The sequence below is a fragment of the Berghia stephanieae genome, chromosome 9, assembly GCF_034508935.2.
Source record: "Berghia stephanieae isolate SIO BIC M18660-M18661 chromosome 9, UCSD_Bste_1.3, whole genome shotgun sequence".
Lineage (NCBI taxonomy): Eukaryota > Metazoa > Mollusca > Gastropoda > Nudibranchia > Aeolidiidae > Berghia > Berghia stephanieae.
The window spans coordinates 27,776,784-27,785,852 of record NC_088368.1 but is presented as its reverse complement, the minus strand read 5'-3'; the positions used below and the strand labels follow the sequence as shown (position 1 = coordinate 27,785,852).

General features: G+C 40.3%; 3 non-coding genes across 3 annotated transcripts; all 3 read right to left on the bottom strand.

The window, feature by feature from the left end:
- Positions 1 to 1,831: 1,831 nt before the first annotated feature.
- Trnap-cgg (transfer RNA proline (anticodon CGG)) lies at positions 1,832 to 1,903 on the bottom strand. Its single transcript has one exon. It is a non-coding gene; the product is annotated as a tRNA-Pro (tRNA).
- Positions 1,904 to 5,409: 3,506 nt separating this feature from the next.
- On the bottom strand, positions 5,410 to 5,481 carry Trnap-cgg (transfer RNA proline (anticodon CGG)). Its single transcript has one exon. It is a non-coding gene; the product is annotated as a tRNA-Pro (tRNA).
- Positions 5,482 to 8,997: 3,516 nt separating this feature from the next.
- On the bottom strand, positions 8,998 to 9,069 carry Trnap-cgg (transfer RNA proline (anticodon CGG)). Its single transcript has one exon. It is a non-coding gene; the product is annotated as a tRNA-Pro (tRNA).

Sequence of the window (9,069 nt, the reverse complement as noted above, 5' to 3'; positions counted from 1 at the left end):
AGAGAGAAAATAAATTTTGAAATACCATGTCAGAGAGGAGAAAGGGAATAGAGAAAAAAGAGAGAATGACAGATAGATAAGGGAGAGAAACTCCGTGTACTTATTTGCAGGTCTGATAGCCCAAATTGTTATGATCTCACTGTTGAAATGTACATACTCTCAAACCAACGCAGAATATTGTCCATTACAATAATGTTAAACTTACTTAGGTCCTACACTCCGGCCATTGACGAATCTCCTCCATCTTGTCCGGCTTTTTGCCATCTTCTCAGCTTCTCTCCATGTTAAGCCGTCAGTATTCAGATCCTCCGTCAATGCCCTTATCCGGGTCCTACTAATCGCCATCCGGAGCCGTCCTGCGGCACAGGAGAGCCGTCCGGGGGTCATCTAAAGCATTCTCAAGCCATCAGGAGGCCCTAAGACCTGTACGAAACTTTCCAGAAGTGGTCCGCCTTCCGAAAGCTCCTTGTTCTGCGCCAGACGGCTCCGGACGACAATTAGTAAGATAAATTGCCGTCCGGATTCGTGGCGGCCCAGGGAAGCCGTCCGGAGGTCATCTAAAGCATTCTCAAGTCATCCGGAGGCCCTCAGACCTGTACGATACTTTCCAGCAGTCGAGGAGCTTTCGGAAGGCGGACGACTTCTGGAAAGTTTTGTATAGGTCTGAGGGCCTCCGGGTGGCTTGAGAATGCTTTAGATGACCTCCGGACGGCAATTAGTAGGACCCCCTTCTCCAGCTATTTCTAGGCAGCCCTCTCCTTTTCGTTCCCTGTGGGTCCTGCGTAAGAGCCTGCCTGGTAATGTTTGTTGAAAGCCTTCCCAGGGAGTGGCCAAGCCATTTCCATCTCCTCCTCTTAATTTCTGCTTCTACTTCTTCTTGGCCTGCCATTTCCCAAAGATCTGTATTTCTAATTTTGTCATGACATTTAATTTGTAGTACAACAATGTTAAAACAGGCCCATACTTGCGTTCGGCAATCAGAACTGCTACAAATATGTGAGATGAGAACAACCGAGAAAGAATTGTAGATAAAAAAATAAACGGAAGAGTGAGAGAAAGTGGTGGTAGAGTAAGGTTTGTGTGGTGTGTGTGTGTGTGTGGGGGGGGGGGGGGGGGGGCAAAGTTTCGACGATATAAAATGCCTTAATATCCACCAGGTATCTGACACGCTAATCAATGATGATGCGTACTCGTATGTCGATTTTCAAACACGTCTATGTTAAAATTCGATCCTACACATAGATTAGGTAGCTGACGTGGAAAATAATTTCTTTTAAAGAATATAATAATATGTTACAGTGAATAACATAATCAGTCGGATGGTGAAACGGTTTGAACTGAGATATTGCCAAGTTTTTTTAGAAGGTCAATTTTTAAAATAAAAAATGAGTTCTTGTCATAAATGATTAAATCAACCCTTTTCGTACATCGTCGGGAAATATCAAAGTTTAATTTCACTTCAAATATTTTTTACAGCTAGTCAAGTTGAAAAAGAATGAAATTTGAGAAAAGTTGATGGGATACCTTTCCCATACATCTGACCAAAACTTCATGAAAAATCACCCGATTTACTTCAAATAAAGATTAAAATGCTCTGGTGAGCATAGTCTTTCAGAAAATGTAAAAGAAAAAATCAAAATCCAAAATTGTCACCTTCCGACTGATTATGTCATGCACTGACACATATTAGCACAATATCCACTAAACTATGCTCACAGCCATGATTGCAAGCCAACACAAACCCTGAACGTGAAGGATGAGACATACAGCATACAAAAGTAAGGAACATAAACTGTGTGATATTGGAAATGTCGAAAAAAAAAAAAAAATCGGGCTCGTCCGGGAATTGAACCCGGGACCTCTCGCACCCGAAGCGAAAATCATACCCCTAGACCAACGAGCCGCTGATAGAATCGATCTTTTTAATTATATTTATAACATTACATTACTATAAATAAACATTGTTTAGTGTGTGTGTGTGTGTGTGTGTGTGTGTCTGTATGTGTGTCTGTGTGTGAATGTGCAACAGGCGTACAATCGGACTCCTCTCTTACCACCTGTATGTAAACTGTCATCACGATTCAATATCATGCATGTAAGTAAAATACTCAGCTGTTCTGTCCCCCAGGTCATTTTGACCAACCTGCAGATTGTGTGCACTTGGATAAGAAGCTCATAACATTGCCATCCGGAAGTATAACGGACCAACACACAAAACGATGTGTAACCATGAACTTTTAGTCTGGTTAATACAGTTTAGTGAGAAGTACTCATAAAAGCGGATGGCAAAAACTAATAAGAAAGACCTATGTGACGTCATCTTCGTTCTATCTATAGATAGATCGAAGTTGACGTCACTTAAGTCTTTGTTACTGTTTTTTGCCATCCGCGTTTATGAGTAATTCGCACTAAACTGTATTTACCAGACTATAAACGATCATGATTACACACAGTTTTGTGTGTTGGCCAGTCATACTTCCGGATGGCAATGTTGTGAACGTTTTAGCCAAGCGCATACTATCTATAGCAGATAAGAAATAAACGAGAGTGAGAGAAAGTGGTGGTAGAGTAGGGTAGGGGGGGTGGGGGGGGGGGGGGGCAAAGTTTCGAAGATAAAAAATGCCCCAAATCAACCAGGTATCTGACCTTAGCCATCGTTAGGTTATAGATAGTTCGAAGATGACGTCACTCAGGCCTTTGTTATTTTTTTGCCATCCGCGTTTGTGAGTTGTTCTCACTAAACTGTATTAACCATACTATAAAAGTTCATGGTTACACAGAGTTTGTGTGTTGGTCCGTTATACTTTCGGATGGCAATGTTGTGAACTCCTTGGCCAAGCGCATTCAATCTATAGCCTGACACTGACCAAAAAATGACGTCAAAATGCCAGTCTTTGGCCACAAAAGAAAACAAATCGTGAGTTGTATTCAATAGTTCAACCAATGAAATAACTTGTTTCCATGAGCACTTCTAATGACAACTCACTAGGCAGTGCAAAAACCAAATAATGACGTCAAAATGCCAGTCTTTTTGGGTTTCAGTTTCAGTGTCAGCGTAGCCATCGTTAAGTTATAGATAGAATGCGCTTGGCCAAGGAGTTCACAACATTGCCATCCGGAAGTATAACGGACCAACACACAACCTCTGTGTAACCATGAACTTTTATAGTCTGGTTAATACAATTTAGTGAGAACAACTCACAAACGCGGATGGCAAAAACAATAACAAAGGCCTGAGTGACGTCATCTGCATACTATCTATAGCGTGGCCTTCGTAAAGTTATGGCCTGACACTGACCAACAAATGACGTCAAAATGCCAGTCTTTTGCCACAAAAGAAAACAAATCAACCAATGAAATAACTTGTGTCCATGAGATCTATTAACGACAACTCACGAAGCGGTGCAAAAGCAAATAATGACGTCAAACTGCCAGTCCTTTTGGATTTCAGTATCAGGCTATAACGATGGCTACGGTTATAGCCTGACACTGAACGTAGCCATCATTAACATATATAGCCAGACACTAGAACCCTCTAGGACTGGCAGTTTGACGTCATTTTTTTAGGTTTGTGTAGCGCCTAGTGAGATGTTAGTGGAGCTCAGGGAAACAAGTTATTTTATTGGTAGAGCTATTGAATACAACTCACGATTGTTTTCTTTTGTGGCCAAAGACTGGCATTTTGACGTTATTTTTTGGTCAGTGTCAGGTTATAGATAGAATGCGCTTGGCCAAGGAGTTCACAACATTGCCATCCGGAAGTATAACGGACCAACACATAAACTCTGTGTAACCATGAACTTTTATAGTCTGGTTAATACTGTTTAGTGAGAACAACTCACAAACGCGAATGGCAAAGACAATAACAAAGGCCTGAGTGACGTCATCTGCATACTATCTATAAGTTAACGATGGCTTTTTACTCTTCATGCTGGCTGGAACATTTTCACATGTCATGTGATCAGAATGTATAAAAGTCAAAACATGATCAGATTTATAATGTTTTTCTCCTCTGGATACGCTTTTATGCTCCTCTGAGAAATATTTCATTAGGGCGTCAGCCATTGTTCCGATAGTTTAGAGCCAGTTACTAAGTTACCATGCATCATTACGAGGGAAGTGACGTTACGACTCTTGAAGCGTATTCAAGGCGACGATCATCAAAAGGAAGTGAAAAGTGAGTTCCTCAATGAAATAAATTATTCCATTGGTTAAACTATTGGCTACAACTCATAGTTCTTCTTTCACAAAGGCCAAAGCTTCAGGCTGAAGGTTGTATGGCCCGTCTTTTCCGTAACAGGGATTTTAGAGGGAAACAGGGAGCGATTTTTTTTTGAAGTCATCAGCCGGAAGGGCTTAACACGTGGTTGGTAGGGAGTTCCAAAGTTGGATGGTGGAGGGTGAGAAAGAGCAAAGATGATGTTGTGTTCTTGAGTGGGGGATTTCAAAATTAAATGTTGAGTTTCTTGCTTTGTTGTTTTTTTTTCCGTTTCAAATGGAGTTTTCCGTTTTGTGCTTTGTGAAATACGTGGAGTTTGTTGATTGAGCGGCTTCCACTGGAGATAGTTCACTTTCTTATAATACGCTTCAACAGTCGTAACGTCACTTCCCTCTTAATGACGTAACTTAGTAACAGGCTCTAAACTATCGGAACAATGCCGGGCGCCCTTATGAAATATTTATCCGACGAGCATAAAAGCGTATCCTTAGGAAAAAAAAACACATTATAAATCTGATCATGTTTTGACTTTTACACATTCTGATCACAAGACATATGAAAAGTTCTAGTCAGCATGATGAATAAAAAGTACCAATTTTCTATCTTTAGAACCATGATGGCCGCCGTTGCTGGGCGACGTGACATCAGACTATTGAATCCAATTATTGTCACCTTGCATTGTAAAGTAATTTTAGTCAGTATCAGCTATGGGTTTACGAAGTCCACTGTCCGACACTTTCATTCCTTCACTTAAAGATTGATTCCCCCCCCCCCCCCCCCCCCCCCCCCCCCCCCCCCTTAATTTCGTTTTGATATATTTTTTGTTTAGCTTATTTTTGTTCGTTTTGTTATTTTTGTTGTTGTTTCTGTTTGATTTCAAATTGTTTTGTGTGTGTGTGTGTGTGTGTGTGTGTGTGTGTGTGTGGGTGTTTGTTTGTTTTGGATTTTAATTGTTATTGGTTTTTTTAATATTTTTATTTGTTTGTTTTTGTTTTTGCTTTCATTTTCATCGCCACAATAGTTTCTTTTAAAGAATATAATATTAGTACAATATCCACTAAACCATGCTCAGAGTCCTATACAAATGGTCGCAAGCCAACAAAAATCCTGAACGTGAAGGATGAGACATGCAGCATACTATAGTAAGGAACATAAACTGTGTGATATTGGAAAAGTCGAAAAAAAAAATTGGGCTCGTCCGGGAATTGAACCCGGGACCTCTCGCACCCGAAGCGAAAATCATACCCCTAGACCAACGAGCCGCTGATAGAATCGATCTTTTTAATTATATTTATAACATTACATTACTATAAATAAACATTGTTTAGTGTGTGTGTGTGTGTGTGTGTGTCTGTATGTGTGTCTGTGTGTGAATGTGCAACAGGCGTACAATCGGACTCCTCTCTTACCACCTGTATGTAAACTGTCATCACGATTCAATATCATGCATGTAAGTAAAATACTCAGCTGTTCTGTCCCCCAGGTCATTTTGACCAACCTGCAGATTGTGTGCACTTGGATAAGAAGCTCATAACATTGCCATCCGGAAGTATAACGGACCAACACACAAAACGATGTGTAACCATGAACTTTTAGTCTGGTTAATACAGTTTAGTGAGAAGTACTCATAAAAGCGGATGGCAAAAACTAATAAGAAAGACCTATGTGACGTCATCTTCGTTCTATCTATAGATAGATCGAAGTTGACGTCACTTAAGTCTTTGTTACTGTTTTTTGCCATCCGCGTTTATGAGTAATTCGCACTAAACTGTATTTACCAGACTATAAACGATCATGATTACACACAGTTTTGTGTGTTGGCCAGTCATACTTCCGGATGGCAATGTTGTGAACGTTTTAGCCAAGCGCATACTATCTATAGCAGATAAGAAATAAACGAGAGTGAGAGAAAGTGGTGGTAGAGTAGGGTAGGGGGGGGGGGGGGGGGGGGGGGGGGGCAAAGTTTCGAAGATAAAAAATGCCTCAAATCAACCAGGTATCTGACCTTAGCCATCGTTAAGTTATAGATAGTTCGAAGATGACGTCACTCAGGCCTTTGTTATTGTTTTTGCCATCCGCGTTTGTGAGTTGTTCTCACTAAACTGTATTAACCATACTATAAAAGTTCATGGTTACACAGAGTTTGTGTGTTGGTCCGTTATACTTTCGGATGGCAATGTTGTGAACTCCTTGGCCAAGCGCATTCAATCTATAGCCTGACACTGACCAAAAAATGACGTCAAAATGCCAGTCTTTGGCCACAAAAGAAAACAAATCGTGAGTTGTATTCAATAGTTCAACCAATGAAATAACTTGTTTCCATGAGCACTTCTAATGACAACTCACTAGGCAGTGCAAAAACCAAATAATGACGTCAAAATGCCAGTCTTTTTGGGTTTCAGTTTCAGTGTCAGCGTAGCCATCGTTAAGTTATAGATAGAATGCGCTTGGCCAAGGAGTTCACAACATTGCCATCCGGAAGTATAACGGACCAACACACAACCTCTGTGTAACCATGAACTTTTATAGTCTGGTTAATACAATTTAGTGAGAACAACTCACAAACGCGGATGGCAAAAACAATAACAAAGGCCTGAGTGACGTCATCTGCATACTATCTATAGCGTGGCCTTCGTAAAGTTATGGCCTGACACTGACCAACAAATGACGTCAAAATGCCAGTCTTTTGCCACAAAAGAAAACAAATCAACCAATGAAATAACTTGTGTCCATGAGATCTATTAACGACAACTCACGAAGCGGTGCAAAAGCAAATAATGACGTCAAACTGCCAGTCCTTTTGGATTTCAGTATCAGGCTATAACGATGGCTACGGTTATAGCCTGACACTGAACGTAGCCATCATTAACATATATAGCCAGACACTAGAACCCTCTAGGACTGGCAGTTTGACGTCATTTTTTTAGGTTTGTGTAGCGCCTAGTGAGATGTTAGTGGAGCTCAGGGAAACAAGTTATTTTATTGGTAGAGCTATTGAATACAACTCACGATTTGTTTTCTTTTGTGGCCAAAGACTGGCATTTTGACGTTATTTTTTGGTCAGTGTCAGGTTATAGATAGAATGCGCTTGGCCAAGGAGTTCACAACATTGCCATCCGGAAGTATAACGGACCAACACACAAACTCTGTGTAACCATGAACTTTTATAGTCTGGTTAATACTGTTTAGTGAGAACAACTCACAAACGCGAATGGCAAAGACAATAACAAAGGCCTGAGTGACGTCATCTGCATACTATCTATAAGTTAACGATGGCTTTTTACTCTTCATGCTGGCTGGAACATTTTCACATGTCATGTGATCAGAATGTATAAAAGTCAAAACATGATCAGATTTATAATGTTTTTCTCCTCTGGATACGCTTTTATGCTCCTCTGAGAAATATTTCATTAGGGCGTCAGCCATTGTTCCGATAGTTTAGAGCCAGTTACTAAGTTACCATGCATCATTACGAGGGAAGTGACGTTACGACTCTTGAAGCGTATTCAAGGCGACGATCATCAAAAGGAAGTGAAAAGTGAGTTCCTCAATGAAATAAATTATTCCATTGGTTAAACTATTGGCTACAACTCATAGTTCTTCTTTCACAAAGGCCAAAGCTTCAGGCTGAAGGTTGTATGGCCCGTCTTTTCCGTAACAGGGATTTTAGAGGGAAACAGGGAGCGATTTTTTTTTGAAGTCATCAGCCGGAAGGGCTTAACACGTGGTTGGTAGGGAGTTCCAAAGTTGGATGGTGGAGGGTGAGAAAGAGCAAAGATGATGTTGTGTTCTTGAGTGGGGGATTTCAAAATTAAATGCTGAGTTTCTTGCTTTGTTGTTTTTTTTTTTCCGTTTCAAATGGAGTTTTCCGTTTTGTGCTTTGTGAAATACGTGGAGTTTGTTGATTGAGCGGCTTCCACTGGAGATAGTTCACTTTCTTATAATACGCTTCAACAGTCGTAACGTCACTTCCCTCTTAATGACGTAACTTAGTAACAGGCTCTAAACTATCGGAACAATGCCGGGCGCCCTTATGAAATATTTATCCGACGAGCATAAAAGCGTATCCTTAGGAAAAAAAAAACACATTATAAATCTGATCATGTTTTGACTTTTACACATTCTGATCACAAGACATATGAAAAGTTCTAGTCAGCATGATGAATAAAAAGTACCAATTTTCTATCTTTAGAACCATGATGGCCGCCGTTGCTGGGCGACGTGACATCAGACTATTGAATCCAATTATTGTCACCTTGCATTGTAAAGTAATTTTAGTCAGTATCAGCTATGGGTTTACGAAGTCCACTGTCCGACACTTTCATTCCTTCACTTAAAGATTGATTCCCCCCCCCCCCCCCCCCCCCCCCTTAATTTCGTTTTGATATATTTTTTGTTTAGCTTATTTTTGTTCGTTTTGTTATTTTTGTTGTTGTTTCTGTTTGATTTCAAATTGTTTTGTGTGTGTGTGTGTGTGTGTGTGTGTGTGTGTGTGTGTGTGTGTGTGTGTGTGGGTGTTTGTTTGTTTTGGATTTTAATTGTTATTGGTTTTTTTAATATTTTTATTTGTTTGTTTTTGTTTTTGCTTTCATTTTCATCGCCACAATAGTTTCTTTTAAAGAATATAATATTAGTACAATATCCACTAAACCATGCTCAGAGTCCTATACAAATGGTCGCAAGCCAACAAAAACCCTGAACGTGAAGGATGAGACATGCAGCATACTATAGTAAGGAACATAAACTGTGTGATATTGGAAAAGTCGAAAAAAAAAATTGGGCTCGTCCGGGAATTGAACCCGGGACCTCTCGCACCCGAAGCGAAAATCATACCCCTAGACCAACGAGCC